The 16,276-nt window shown below is 40.5% G+C and overlaps 1 long non-coding RNA gene across 1 annotated transcript in view; it reads right to left on the bottom strand.

Moving 5' to 3' along the window:
• LOC121674720 overlaps positions 1-12,154 on the bottom strand; it is a 43,126-nt gene extending 30,972 nt beyond the window's left edge. The window contains exon 1 of the long non-coding RNA XR_006019803.1: positions 11,665-12,154. This is a non-coding gene — a long non-coding RNA (uncharacterized LOC121674720). The remainder of the gene's footprint in view (positions 1-11,664) is intronic.
• Between the last annotated feature and the right edge of the window lie 4,122 nt (positions 12,155-16,276).

The following is a 16,276-nucleotide window of genomic DNA, read 5'->3' as shown; positions in this document are numbered from 1 at the left end:
CGTGCTGGTGAAAGAACTTTACTTTCTCCAGCTAATTATGTGGAGATGTGTTTCATCCTGGAGCAGGAGCGGGAGGTGCTGAGCTGCAGGTGTGACAGTACCACCACTGGGGTTGTCACTGATGTAGAGCAGGTGGTGATTACAGCTCTGGCAGGTGACATTTCGGCTCCTGGGCTCCGGATAAGCACTGAGTTTTCTTCCCCTTCCCCTTCCCTTCCTCCTCTCCTTTCTAGAGTGTTGAAATGTGGAACATCCACAACCCACAGGAGAAGGAGAAGGTGGCTCTGTGTTTAGTGCACATGGAAAGCTCTTCCAGCATCATCATGGAAGGGTTTGTGCTCAGGTACAGCTGTGACAAAAGTCCAGCTCTTTTCAGCCTGTTGCGTGTCCATTCCTCCTTCAGAAGGGATGAGAAGAATCATTACTACGTCCCTTAGGTTTTTTGTTCCTACCTTGAGCTGAAGCCAACTTCCCCCAGGCTTAATTCAACATTTAGTAGTGTTGGAAACACCAAAGAGAGGAAGAGAGACGGGGAAAATGTAGCTGCTTTTTGTGCCTGAAGTGATACAGATCCTTCTGTGTAAGAAGAGGTGCTACCTGCTTTCTCTGGTTTTGTTTTTATGCTGTACTGCTGATAATAACAAGAAAAGAAGATTATGGGAGCCTGAAAATGACAGAATGTTTTTGCTGTTGATTCTTGCTTCTGACGCTGCTCCTTCACATCATACTTTTCCCATTAGAAGTAGGAAATTAGCCCAATTTTGGGTTTGTTTTTTAATTTTAAATGAGAATTGTAAATGCAAGGTATTGCTGCTGTCCTTAGAATACATCCCTCATTTTCCTCACTTTGTGCCAAAATGGAAGAGCAGTATCTTAGAAAAGCTGTCCCTGACTTATCCTGTCTCGTCTGTTCTTTACTAAAAGAGGGAAGAAAAAGACAATTTATTTAAACAAAAGATAAGTTGGATGTATAATAATAAGGAAACATGAAAAAAACCCTAAAGCTGTTAGTGTTCTTTGTTTTCATAGGCAATCATTTGATTTAAAGTAATTTTAGGCAAATATTTTTATTCTTGTTCATTGTTGTTTTTGTAAGCTGTAATTCAAGTGTTATGAAATCTAATTATACAAGAAAGATTTGTCTAAATTCAAAGCAAAATCCCAAACATAATAATAAAATTGCTATACATCCCCAGCTCAGTTCCTGTGAATATTAGTTCTCTGTTCAAAGGCTCTCCATAGGATTCAATTTTGACCTAGAAGAAGGTGGCAAAATGTATCATCTCGTAGTGATAAAACAATATGAGTACAAATGGACTCAATCCAGTTCTGATGCAAGTTGTAAACAATTAAAAGTACATGAGCTACAATGCCCAGAGCTGATAGCTGAGGACATTACTGCACACTTGGGGTAATGCTGGGAACCAGGAAAACAATTGTTTCACAATAGGACATAAAAGCAACAGAAAATATTTGTCTCGGCAGAGCAGCGCAGCCTTGCAGGGCTGTGGCGTGGGGAGGATTTTTCAGCGGGCTGGCACGAGCCTGAGTGATGCATAATGGCAGCAGGGAATGGATTTCTGCATAGCTGAGTAGGTGACGTCATGAAAGAAGGACTATTTATCACCATAATTTAACACAAGATGCAACACAATGGCTTGATGGATGCACTTTATGGTTTTCAGCCAATCATAATAATGGATCTATTGACTAAAGTTTTAGATGCCCTTTATATACCCTTCGTGGATAGAAAAAGAGCAGTGAAAACAGAGAATGAAGAGGCTGGGAATAAGTCAGAAAATACTTGCCAGGAATGTTTTCAAAATTCAGGCCTCCTGTGTAACAGCCTTTTGACCTAAAGCTTCCCCAGTTGTGATTCTAAATCCCTAAAAGCTAATGAGGCTCAACAAGAATATTTCAATTGAATATTGGACTAATTGTAACTCACTGAAGAAACAGTTCTGAAATGTTTGGGCTTTGTTTTGGCAGTTTTGACTGAGATTCTCCTTACTGAGATGTCTTGTAACTTTGGCAGGTGGGTGTAGAAGTCAGTTTGGGCACTGAGGTAGGAGCAGGGAAGGAGAGAAATTTTCCTTTATGCCTTTAATGTGAAACTGTTGACACACAAGAATAAAAACCCTACAGAGCAGACATCCAGCCCTGGCTTCTCCCTTCTCCCAAGAATGCCTTGGCCCCTCAGAACTGCCTCCTTGGTGTCCTCTGGTAACTTTTTTCCAGGTCACCTTGTTACTTTGTTGTCACCCGTCTGCCAAATAGGAGCAAAGGCAGGGGTTGTCCCTTCTCAGCTCGATGGTTCCAGCAGTTCCCTGGGAGCTGGGAGATGAAAGATTAAATTCATTTAGGATGAGGAGGGCTTAGCAGGTTCCCAAAGGGAGTGGGAAATCTAACTACCAGAGGGTGTCTCCTTAGGGAGCTGCTTTGATTTGGGAGAGAAGAAGGAAACTAAACAGATCCTCCTTGGACCGAAAGCTGAATTTCTCCATGCTGGAAAGCTCCTGGATTTTACCTCTCAACACAAGCATGTTTGTATCCCTTGCAGGCAAAACACAAGATAAATGGCTGAGGTTGAGTGTTTTGCCCAGCTTGGATAGGGAGCGTGGGCAGAGCTTTCCAGCAAAGATAGGAACAGCTTTTGGGATTTCATGTAAAGTTTCTAGATAACTCTGGGAATTGATTTAAGATGTTAAGTGCCAGCCCATCTGATGTATTCCTAGGGCATGAAAATCCACCTGATTCTCATCCCCAGATGCTGTGCTTCCATAGAGGGATGATCAAAGAAACTAAAAGGCAACAGCTCCACAGCTGCTTCCAAGCTGTATGGATGGAAGGGGTTTTCTGAATATTATTGTGGTTTTTACTGGGTTCTCTGACCTAACTGTCAGAATTTAATTGAGCTTCTTGATGTTGGCATGTTGAATCTTTCCTTCTTGGTTTTTTGTGATTGGACTCCATGAAAACACCTGAAATACCTGAAACTGTGGGTTCTAAATAATTGATTTATGTTTTCTTGCTTTTTCTAAATTAGGAATAAAACTTTTTATCCATTACACTTTGGAGGTACACAACAGTCAAAAAGAGAAGTGTGTGCTTGTGAATGAGAAAGTGAAAACTGACTTCATAATGACTGGGGCCAATGAACCTTAATAGGTTCTTCTCTCTTCTGGAGTGAGAACTGGGAAAGAACCCAGGAGTTTTGGTCTCTCCATTTGGAGAACCTAGAAAACAAGCTGAGAAGAAGAAATACCCACAGGGAGAAATGTAGGGTTTTCCACATGACACAACAGCACAAACCACTTGTTCAGCTGAACCTTAAAAATCTCTCCACTAAGCTGATGGAACACTGGGAAGACTGGACTTCCTATTTAATTTTATATAAACTAGCCTAAAAAATGACTTCAAACTGACTAGGATTTAATTTTCAGTGCTAACCTTCAATTAATTTGTAACTTTCTTGGCACCCAGTTTGCTGGAAATGGCTGTAATTATGTTGTTTTCTGAACGGTGCATTCATTCAGGCCATATTCTATAAGACTATTTGTACAGCTGGGGAAAAAATAATGGTATTTAGGGGGATGGGGGAAATGCTAATAGAAAACTTACTGAAAAAATCTGAATTATTGATTTTGAAAAAGTATCTTATTAACTTGCACTTGATATTTTAAATGGAATGCTTAGTTCTTAAGAGAATTTGGGATAATTTTGTTGCCTTTAACAAGAAATGCATGGTCAGCTTCCCCATGGCTGCCTTTAATGCATGTTTGAGGCTGGCACAATTATATACTGCAAAACCCCACGTTGCTCTGCTGTGTGGGGTTTTACAATGACAGTGTTTTTTCTTAATTGATCGGCATAGCAGGGTCCAATTGCTGTTAGAGGGGAATTATTCCAAAATCTGAGAGCATGAGAACATACAGAGCAAATTTGTTACCTTCTTTTTTAGAAAAAAATACAAAAAAATCCCTTTTAAAAGACTTTTTAAATGCACAATAAACTGTGTTGGCCTATGTTGTGAAATGCTGCATGTTGTCAGATAAACAGATTTACTCCGGGTTTTTCCTCCTCTATTTTTCTTAGTTTAGAAGCTACTGAGGTTTTTGAGCATTCCTTTTAGTGTGCTTGGCATTAAAGGCGTTTGCATGTGAGTGCCTCCTCCTGCCTTTAAACCAGAGCATGCTCCCTGCTGGAATTTATCCCTCCTGTTTGAGTCTTTCCTAGTTGAAGGTGCAGCTTATGGCAATTTAGTTGGATTCCCAATCACATCTTTGACATGGGTTTAAGGGCAGGAATATTTGCACATAGCCTTAACAACCACAGTTTAGAACCAGGACTAATAAGAAAGCAAAACCATCATTAGGTATTGAATTTTTAACTAAATTTTCCAAAAAGAGCTTTTTTTTTTATCAGCTGTGTGTCAATCCTGACATGCCAGGTGATGGATAGGAATGAATCCAGGTGGATATTGGCACCGGTTGTTTCTTATTTCATATTTGGTTTACTGTAGCATCATTCAATCAATCCCAAGTTATTAACGTGTCTGTGAGTAAGTTGATGTCCTAGAGAGCACGTTTGCCTCTTCTTAATCCTTTAAATATTTTATTTTGACTTTCCCAAGTAGCTATTTAAGTAGTGGAAAGGGAGAAGAAAATCCTCCACGGGAAGAGTGAACAAATTCTTCTCTTTCCGTGAGACTCGTACCTGTAGATTTATGGCAGAAGTATTGCTTCCCTTGAACGTGAAGTTTTTTACTCTTAATCTGGAATTTTGTGGGTTCCCATATTTTTGTGGAAGGATAGAACTGGAATACAGTGGGCTTGCCACATACTGATGTTCACACTGCTCCTTAAAATTACTCTTTGACTTATTCATGCCATTTGTCCTCAGAAAGGAGTTTCATTGTTTCTAAAACTGCAGCAGTTGAAATGAAAAAGCCTGAAAGATTATATGGGTCTGAAATATACCTTTATATGTGGGGGACATAATTACCTCTGGAAGAAACAGGAACATTTCAGGATGGCTCCTGCTACACCAGTACAAAAATACCGAAGTGGTAAATTTATTATCTGTTTTCTCGATTGAGGAAAGTTGGTTTGGAACAGAAACTGCAGCCCTTGAATAAATATTTGTCACCCAGGAGAGTCAGTGAGGGGCTAACAATGCTTTTTGTGCCGTGGATCGCAGATTCCCACTTTTCCTTTCCCCGTGTGCAGACTCTTTGCCGCATTACACGGGTGGAAGGGGGAGGCCGTGGGCCATTGCGCACCGATTTCTCTCGGTCCCACAATTACAGAGACACCTGTGCTAAATAACATCCTGCTGCTCTACTTGGAAAATTACAGGGCTGGTCCCACTCTAAGAAGGCCAGGTGTCCATACCTGAGCTCCCTCCCAGCTTCTGCCCGCTCCTAAGAGATGCTGAAGCCCCCACAGCTCCACATCCATGAAATTCCTCGACTGGTGTCACACCAGCTCCTTCAAATACTTCCCTTCTCCATGGCAAGTGTATTTTTGACTGAGAAGTGCTCCCCTTTTTCTGCTCAGGTCTCAGGTTTGACCACTTGCCTTTGCAGTGTGTCTACTTTAGCACTGCTCAACTCTCTGCCGGTTGTTTCAGGCTGCTACTCAAATTACACTTATTCCAGTTATTATTTCCATCATTTAGTATGAATTTTACAGTGATGTTGTTTTTATGCTTCCTTACCCTGCCACATGTGTTAACTATACAGAAACTGTTCTTCTTGTGGAAGAAATTATATACCAAAACTACCCAGTAAAAAGCTTGTTTTATGGTACTTATAAAATTAATGCCAAAAATGTATGGTAAAGCTTGATTTTTTGACATTAATGGCTGGTTATTTAACATGTTGTGCTCTTGTACTGCCTGGAAAACAGCACTTAGATGTTCAGGTGTGATGTCAAATTCCCACCCAAGGATTCAAAAGTTTAAGAGGTTGTTAAGTGAAGAGTCAGGGTACAAAAAACACAGTTAAATAACACCTGAAATGAATGAGAAGTGGAATAAATAGTCGGAATTTTATTTTTTGATTCTTTTCTAATGAGCCAGATCCAGTCTGTAGTGTACTGTTAGGTGATCCTTGTGCATAGATGGGATATGTTGCTTTTTGTTATGTTAAGGAGCATTTTTTTTGCATTTTCCTCCCTCCCTGTGGCTGTGCAACAACACAGAGCTCACATGCCAATAATCTTGATCCATACTAGCAAGTGAAATGCCTTTAGATGGAGGGGGCAGTCTGACAGAAATCAAGGAGGAGAAATCCAGAGGCCTTATAGACATAAATTAACTGGGTTGTGAAAACAAAAATGTTTCAATAAATGCGTTTCAAGAAAAAGTATTTTGGAAGCCTCTAAGAAAAGGTGAAAATGAAATAAATAGAATTTACTGTTTTATAAATTGGTAGCTCCAGGAACACATCATCATCTCACGCAATTTGTGATGAGATATTTAGCATGGATCCTGGTTAAGAAAGCCTCAGCTCCCTGTAATTGTAGCTATTGGTGTCCCTCAGGTACAGGGCTCTGGTTGCTCTGAGAGCCTTAAGAATGTGAAGTTTGGAAAATCACAGCCTCCAGAAGAAATGCAATGATTTTTTAAATATATCCCACTTAAGCAGTTATCATTTTAAGGGCGTTATCAATACTGTTTATCATATTCCTGACCCTTTAGCTCCTCAGTCCAAAGGCACTGGCTCACCTCGGAGAGAGAGAGAGATGCAGAACTTATAATGAATGTATTAGAAAAATTTCTAGGAGGCCTTGACATAGCTTGCAGAGATATATATGAGAGTGTCTCCCTGGAAATAGAGGGAAAGGGTTTTTATGGAGGTCAGAAACCCTATGTCTGGCTTTGCTGGGTGATACAGTATTCACTTTTACTTCTGTCATTGTTCCAGGACTAAATACTTCTTGTCTTAAACCTCACACTGGTTAATTACAGAATAAAAAAAAGCAAGGAACTGTTTGAAGCAGTTGATTTATGTGAAGCTGGAAAAAAACCCAAGTGAACCAGATTAGAGGACAAGTGCAGGTATCAAAGTAGCTTTATAAATGCAATTTAATATGGGAAGCTCATCTCTACGTAGCAGGTCTGCATTATCCATGTGTACACAAGTAGAGGGTTTGTCCTGTGGGTACAGCACATCAATCCTCTCAGTTCAGCCAGGATCAAGGACTGCTCTCCACTTCCCACACCAAGCAGTGCAAAGTGACTGATGTCCCCCCGATCGAGGGGTTCGTGCTGCCGCGCGTTCACGGCCACGTCATGTAACACCTGACCCTGTGTGGTTCCTGGTGTGGCTGAGCCAGTGTTCCGGGGTGAAACACCATGGAATCATGTACTCCGAGCCACTGAAGCAGAATTTTTATAGCCTGACCCCGAGGACAGCTCTGATATGTTTTAGGGAATAAAATGAGGCCGTGTGGGCAGATGCTGCGAAGCCTTCTGAGATGGCTTCAAAAGGCAAAGCAAGTCTTGGATCACCTGCCCTGTGGGATGGCAGTGTCCTGCTCTGAACTCTAACCCAAACCTGTGAGGTTTTGACTGAAGGGAGCACTCCTAAAAAAGAACCCAGGTGGAAAACCCTGGGGGTGACACTCAGTCGTGGAATTAATGTATTTAGCACTTGAAAAGTCTTTTCAGGAAAATACCTCTGCTGTGGGTGGCCCTTTTCATGCAGAAAATGTTTTAACCCTTCTAGTTTTTTGTGATTTTATTTTTTGGTGCTGATACTGTCTTTCTCTCATTCCCAGAGAATCAATGGAAGTGTCTTTTTCTTTTCTCTGCAATGACGTGCATTTTAAACAAAAGAAAACATAAATAAAGGCCAGACTGTCATCAGTTTAAAGTATTGCATAAGTGGTTAAATTTAATCACAAAGAGACAACCAGCTAATGGTTTTAGTGGAATTCATAAAATCCCATAAAACACAAAAGTTAAATTTTGTCATATAATGTGAATCAGTTATAGGAAGCAGCACAGCTTCCTTTTTCCCCCTGAATAAATTCTAAACAGTCCTTAGAAAATGAATTACCAGTCTGCAAATCAGGATGACATATTTTTCAGCTATAAAGCTAAAACTACTTTCAGACCACTTAGCTTCCAAAAAAAAAAAAAAAAAAAAAGATGAAAACAAAAAGACAGCAACTTTGTTTTTGCTGTGTTGCTGTCAATAGTCTTGGTGCTTGGCTGTGGCTCCATTTTAACAGCCTGACCTTGTTTAGCTCAGCCTGAGCCCAATAGAAAGCCCTCTCTTCCAATTTCCCCACCCCATCCCAGAAAGCCCCTACCCTGCATGAGTGTCTCCAGCTGGAGATGTGCCAATAGAAGTAATTACGTGATGAAACTATTTAACTTTGACTAAAATACTCTCCCCAGGTTCTTTCCAACCGTGTGTCTTATATCTTGTTGAGGCAATTTTATATCGTGCCTTTAAAGTACAGTAATGGCCACTTGCATTGACAGAATCCTCGTAAAAGAGGAAGCCCGAGACCTTGCTCATGAAGTGCTATTGATTTTCCGAGTCCCTGCTCGAGTTGCCAAAGATACAACACTGTTGTTAGGGAGAGAAGACACTTTGGCCTTCAATATCACAGGAGGGTTCCTGTGTAAGCACAGGCGTCAATGGGTTTCAGTGATAAATAATGCATTTGGGTGATAACTGCCCATATTATTTTGTCAGTTTTATATGACTCAGCACTTGCTCTTGCCAGGAATTTCTTTAATGTCCCCTCTGGCTGCTGAAGTTTGAGCTCGTTCTAAGTGCTGTTTATATTTTAAAGGTCCATTTGCATTGTGGTGAAAAGCTGAAGTTTCTGTTTATCTTAGGCAATGGCGGGTTTTGAGCATTGGGAAAACTACAGACACTCCACATCACTCACTGTGGTATTTCCACAGGTAGGGCACTGGGAATGAGAGTTAAATACCCTGCTCTGTGTTTTTCCAGTGTTCCTTGATGGAGGAATCTCTGCCCACACCCCTGGTCTCACTTGCGTCCTTAGCAATACATCAGAACTACCAGTACTGTGCTCACCCCAAGATGCCTTTGCAGAGCTTGGTCCCAACACTGCAAATCCCACTGGATCCTCTAAAAGGAGAAACTTTTCCTTGTAGGAATTACAATTAAATCTCAACAGATTGTGCTTTTGTGACGATCACATTATTGTAGCCAATAGATAATTATTATTTATCAGTAGGGAGAAAAAAGGGCTGGGTAGGAAAATTACAGCTCTGATAATTAGTTTTTGATGACATTAACCAATTAATATAATTTTATGTTTTCCAATTTGAAGTTTAGGCAAGGTTGCCTTTATTTTCATTTCTATTCCAGTGTTTGAGTCAGTTCAGTCTTTCAGAGAGGGTTGGTATTGGGTGCTCTGGAGGGTGTCACCATCACCAGGCAGCTGGGGAGATGATGCTAAAAAGAAATTCCACATCATTTCCCTCCACCTTTCTCAAATATTTCCTTGTTCTGAATGACGTTTCTATTTCATTTGCTGTCTCCTGGATCCTTCTAAAAAGGAAGGAAGCAGCAGTTTCCTTCATGCTTTGATGCTGCCTCCAGCCACTCAGTTTTACAAACCTCCACTACATCCCACAGCAATCAGCCTGTTCCCAGGGCCACAGCCCATGGAAATCAGCTGGATTTGTCTTCTTAATTGTGATTTTAGTGTTGCTTCCCCTCATCTCAAAAGATTTCTTGTTCTTGTTTACCATGTTTAAGGAGCATAAGGCAGCAGCGCTCTTTATTGGCATGTTCATTTGCCATTTGCCAACCATCTTTAAAGCAAAACTGTAACCAGATTTACTTTTGACAGCAAGGAATATTTTGGCCCATTTTACTGCCTGCAGAATGCCTGGAAAGTTTTAAATTAATGGCAACAAGTGAAGAGAAAAGAAAATCAAAGAGCCATTTATTCCCTCAGAAAGAGACCTATTTTTCCTCACATTTCTGTATTTTCTGGCTTTGGCTAAGAAAACATTTTCAAATGTTACAAGCACTAAGAATTTCCCTTTCATTTTACAGTGTGCATGTGAATACTATTAACTGGACATTTCTATGTATGCTAAAACCTTGAGTTTCAGTAACTAAACTTGCAGTTCAATCTTGAGTCATATTACGCTATATTATCCTTTTAACTTTATTGTGATTGATTTGTGTCAACTTCAACTATACTCACTAGGAAGTCAATAAATAAAGATCAATGGTTTTTTATTTCTCCTGGTTCTTTACTAGAAAGAATAGATTGGTTAAGTAACAGAAGTAATAGTGATGACATGGTTTCCCTCAGCATTTTCTACTCTGAAACAGGTGAAATATTTTTCAAAATTCCATTGCAACAACCATACTTGTGTTTTCTTGTTATTTGCTTTTTCTCTGTAGTTGATGTTTTGAACTCCCCAAACTTACAGAAACACAAAATACAGATGTCCTCCCTGCATAAAACTTTGCACTGCTTTGCACTGCAGGATGAATCTATAGTACCAAGTCCATTTATCTACTTATTTCCTATATGGGATATCTGTTGATTCAGTTGAATGGGAATTGTGCCTCTGGACAACAGGGATGCACCCTAACAAGCAGGTATATTTCTGATCTCCTGATCTTCTCCTGCTGGCTGGATTTAGAGCTGGGGGTCTTTCCTCTGGAGCAGAACAAAATGATGCTATGAACTGACACCCTGTGAAATGTCAATATTGGTTTGGTTGCCTCTTGAGTGACCAGAGAAATCTGGGATTGTGCCTTAACGGGTTTGTGTTATAAGAGCTTCTTCAATAGGAAAAAAATATACAAGGAATGCCAAAAGTAACATCTGGAGCTGCCCAGAAGCTGAGTACCTTGTGGACGATTTAGGATCCCAGCCCTCATGCTGTGGGCAGGTCTGGCTGGCTCTGTGCTAACACTGCTGACAGCAGTGTGAGATCTCTGCATCTCAGCAGAAAAGCACAGTGAACCTCAGATCCATCCTGCAGTTCTGAGAGGAAAAGCTTCTCCTCTTAGAGTTATGTACAGTAACCTACTGATGCAGAATTCACTAGGAAGTAGGTCGAAGTGTCAGACCAGTTATTATCAGCAACCTGTTTCTCATAAAAACAGAGGGAAGAAAAAGCCATCTTGTTCCCGAGATTTATAGCAACTTGACTCCATGTGACAAGTGATGGAAAGCTTCCCTGCCACGCATATTACACTTTGGGTGCTGACCCCTCAGTATATATCTCCATTTAAGTCCTTCAGAACTGTGCTGAAGGGAAGCAGAGTGACCAGATGCTGTAAGCTTCTTTTTTACGAAAATCTTTCATCTGGACATTTATCTCAAAGTGCATTCATAAGATTACTTGAGAGCCTATCCTTGGACAGGAATCCAAGCGCTGGGAAGGATCAAAAGTCAAGTCTCTGCTAAGAACAGCCAGTACATTCCCAAGGCATGGAATTAGGTGTCCTGAGGAGCGGGGTCGGTTCATTCAGAATTGTAAATTCTGACATCTAAACTAAGCAGCTTTTAGAAATAACTTGTATCTGTTTGCCAATGACTTTATGATCCATGTTTATATAGGTTATAAATCCTTTCCAGGAATTATATAGAGGCGCCTTGCTTTGCTTCCCTAAGCTGTTTGGTTTTGCTGTTACTTTACCTGCTGGTTTTTGTGCCCAGAAATCTGCTGGAGTCCCACGTCCCCGGAATAGGTTCACCTCCTCAGGCGTGTGTGCTCCAAAGCCCGCAGCTCGGAGCTGACACACGTCTGGCCATGGCGTTACAGCCCAGGGGCATCTGTGTCACTCTGAGAGCAGTTTCCAGCCTTGGAACAGTTTGTGTGGGGCATAAACAAAGCCTTCCTGGCGGGAATTGTGCTGGCAGAGGCCCTACTGTCAGCGCGGAGCAGCTCCTGCCCGCGGAAGCGGCTTGGGCCGATCCCTGCCCTCACGGCTCGGGCCGATGGCTGCCCTCACGGCTCGGGCCGATCCCTCCCCTCACGGCTCGGGCCAATGGCTGCCCTCACGGCTCGGGCCGATCCCTCCCCTCACGGCTCGGGCGGATCCCTGCCCTCACGGCTCGGGCCGATCCCTGCCCTCACGGCTCCGGAGCTGCTTCTCCTCACGTATCATCACTCGCTCCCAGTACACCTTCCTCACAGTTTCTGATGCAAAGGTAACCCCAGCCCAAATTAGGTCTGTGATTTTCCTCTGCTCCCTTATTGTGCATAATCTTTCCCTTCTTCTTTTCCCCCACTCGAAGCCTCCTGGGAGGTTTCTCCTGGGCCTGCTGCATTAAAACTTTGATTCTGCACAAGTCGAACTTCTGGACTTGATGTTGGCACCACGGAGACTCTCGATCTGAGCATCTCTGAGTTTGAAAAGATGCCCTCCTGTGCCTGCCTGGCACACAGGGAGCCCTCTCCAGCATATGCCATCTCAGCCTCAGGTGCTGGCAGTCTGAATCCTCATCTCCACTTTGTGGGCTCATGGTTAATCTATAAGGTTTGTGAAAACTTTCTGAGGTTTATTAAAAAGCTCTCGAATTAATTCAGCCTTTGTGTGGTCAGCCTGTGAGGCTGGGGCGCACCTGAACCAAGGAGCAAATTAAGGAAATTCTTAATCGAGGCATAAAAATGCAAGAGCCAAATCTTAGAGCAACAAAATTACTGCTTTTAAAACCTTAATCTATTTTACTTCTATTATTGAAGCAAAACTGTAAAGACACAATATAGATTAATTCTATGATTTTAATGGCCACAATTTTATTATAAGTTTTTATATTTTAATAGATAAGGAAGTTATTTAAATTCTGTGGGCTTGCTCTTGTAGCCTTCATTCAGGTAGGTCTCCTTTTGCCAGTCTCTCTGTTGAGTAAAAACTACAGAACTGAGCTTTTTAGCTTTTGTTGGGACAAATACGTATTCCTCATTTTTACTTCTGCTCTGATGGGTTTTAGAAGAAAAAACTTGAGCCACTCAGCCACGTGATTTGAGAATGAAGATTACAGCAGTGTTTTGGGTAATGTATTAAACTAATTTCAATTTGGACAGTCTTCCCTTGGAAAGGTTTGGGAGTGGAATAGTTCTGGGTAATTCTCTAGCCTGCAATTTATACATTTCATCCTGTTTTCAATATATGAGGTTCTTGCATTCCTGTTGTTCTTTGGTTTAATTGTGGCCACCAAGCTGGTCACCAGTTCTGCTTCGTTACCCAGAGAGCTCAGTCTGGTAAGATTACTGGGAGTCACAAGTGTCCTGTTTGGTAGTTTATGAGCAGTTATTTTAATTTTAAATACTTTGTACCTGATGCTTGGAAAAGGTGGAATAAAGCAAAAAAAAAAAAAAAGAAAAGAAAAGAAATTTGCAGGATTCCTAGGGGGAGCAAATTTTCTTATTTTTTGAGCTATGTACACTTCCTTTATTTCTCATGTGGTGCCCATTCCCTACCTAAAACTCACAAGTCCATCTCCTGACAGGAACTCCTTATGTCATTTGCTCATCAAGTTAACACTTTTAAGAAAATTGAAATGCACATTCAAATATATTAAACAAAATTTTAAATTGGTTTTAAGTCTTTATTTTTGTTTTCCTCTTTTGAAACAGAAAGGTTGATGCTGCTATTTGCCATTTCAGGCAAAAACTTTGGCAAAAATCCTGGTTTCTTGTCCTCAAAAAGGACCACTTTTTCTATTTATTTATAATTTGGAACCTGTCATTTATTTTCACTATCCATCACATAGATCAGCAACAGGAGGAGTTTTAAAATGGTAAAGGCATCATTGCCTGTGGCAAATTCTTACTGATTTTAATTTTCTTATAACTTAATGAACTCTTTTCATTATAATACAATAAATGAAATGTCTCCAAAGTTTCCTGAGCATTTTTTACTCCCTGTATTTTCAGTATCTTCACTGCTGCACAGGTGCAGAACTCTAACTTCTGAATTTCACATTGTCTGTAATGTGTGTTGATAACAATGGAAACCATATTCCCTTCTACTTTTGCCTGTTATTACATTTTTTGTTATGCTTATAGATTGGCAAGAGAAGGGTTCTCTTTGCATCCCTTTGCCCCAAGTTTTGCCTATTTCCTTCTTAAGATTATTTTAATATTTGTCTTTTTGTTTTCTATCTAAAGACTGGGTAGTGAGGGAGTTTTTTCCAAAGCAGGAGAGAATTACTGGATTTATATCTTTCCCAGAGTCAACGAAAAATTTCCTGTAAGAAAAAAATTAGTTGTCTAGGGGAAAAAAATCTTGCTAAGCAAAATCCTGCCCCTCTCTTTCCTCCACTAGGCATGCTGTATTAAACTGCATGTGGAATGCTTTTTCAACTAATTTCTGTTATTTTTCATCCTATAGAGAGACTTATATCTTCCAGCGTTCACCCCGAGTTTATAGGAATGCTGAGTTGTCATGCAGGAGTTTTACCTCACACTGGGGAGATATTAGTTGATAACATCAACCTTGTTTAGATTTATTGCTTTAGCATATTTCATGCTAAAAATATTTTTTTACCATCTGCTAAGATTAGCACTGGAGTGGTAATAAATTTCCTTGCCCTGTTACTGTGGTGTAGTTTGGAACCATCTTACACCGCGCTCGGCCTAATTGAAAATGGGATAAGATAAATGATGCACTTTGAATCCCTCTCTCAGATGTACCATTGTTCATTACTTCAACAAGGGATGAGCACATCTGATTGTAATTTCAATTGTTAACTAAAACAAAAGTTTCCACGGTGAAAATATGGTACCAACTGCTGTAATTGTCTCAGGGTTACTTGTGAAAATCTCAATATTGTTTTAGTCATAAATGTAGGATTGTTTTGCATTTACACACTTGTTTATCTTCCAGCCCTAATGGGAAAGGGGTGAAGTCAAAAAACATGCTTAGGAATTCGGGCACTGCATGGAATACCAGAGCTGAGCTTAAAATGTCCTTGCTTAAAGCAACATCTGCATATTAAAATAAGGAATATTTCAATAGTGATTACTATTGCAAAAAAAATCCACCCAATCAAACAGCAGTTTGAGCCACCACTTTATTAATTGTGACTGGATTAGGTGGTGTTTATAATAGAATAGTACAGTTTAGTCTTGTTTCCAGACTCCCACAGGATATGCCCAGCGCTGATGTTTCTGACATTTACCTTGCAAATTCTTCAAACAGGAGCATCTTTGTAAAAGTGGGGCCTTTTTCCCTTATTTTTTCCTATTAATATAAAATCTAAACAGTAAAGTACTAAAGAAATCTACATGAGCTGAAGGTCCTGACTGCTGATCCCAGGCAAATAGGGGGGGAAGAAACAAGAGTATCTCCAAGCCATTCTATCTGCCTGCTCTTTCTGCCAATTTAATTTGTGGTCTCACAATTTCATTTTTTAAAGCTTATAAATATTTCTGCTTTCTGTTTCATGGGCAGTTCACATACCTTCCTTTATGGTATCTGAAAATGCAGTCTGTAAATTATATTCTTTGCTTCAGAATTTGATGTAAGTTTGGGATAAATAAGTATATTAGAACATAAAATATTTACAATAGGAAATACTATTGGTGATGCAAGGGAAATTAGTGGAAATGTGAGAGAAATTACATAATGCTGGATCTTTTTCTTTAGATACAAGTGTGATTTTTGTGTTGGCAACTTAAGGCCCCACCCTATTTAATTAATTCTTTAAACTAATTCCACTGACTTGCTTGAATAAGTAAGGTCAGCAAACCTCTATCCATAAGTAAACCGCAAATCTGTCTTTTTCTTTCCAAGTATTAGAATAACTTTGGGGCTGCTCAGAAGTGGGAATGTCTCTGGGAATATCCTTATTTGGCATATGGTTACGGGACAAGGGGGAATGGTTTCAAACGGAGGGTAGGTTTAGATGGATATTGGGAAAAAATTCTTCCCTGTGAGTGTGGTGAGACACTGGAACAAGTTGTCCAGAGAACAGAACTGTGACTGCCCCATCCCTGGAAGTGTCCAAGGCCGGGTTGGACAGGACTTGGAGCAACCTGGGATAGTGGAAGGTGCTCCTGACTATGGCAGGGGGTGGGACAAAATGGGATTTAAGGTCACATCCAAACCAAACCATTCTATGGTTCTACTTGCAAAGGCTTTTTCATCCTTTGAGTGAAATCTTTAAGAAAAACGTAGCTCTGGTATTTTCATCTCTTACTTCATAATACATTCTTTGATGCCCAAGTTCTGACTGTGCTTATCCTTACTCAGGGAAAGCCCCCTTGGCTTCAGCCAGCATTTCGCCCATCTCCAGCCTCT

Source organism: Corvus kubaryi, unplaced genomic scaffold (assembly GCF_017639235.1).
Source record: "Corvus kubaryi isolate FWS band 111438036 unplaced genomic scaffold, C.kubaryi_AGA036_p1.0 70, whole genome shotgun sequence".
Lineage (NCBI taxonomy): Eukaryota > Metazoa > Chordata > Aves > Passeriformes > Corvidae > Corvus > Corvus kubaryi.
This window is presented reverse-complemented; position numbering and strand designations above follow the sequence as displayed.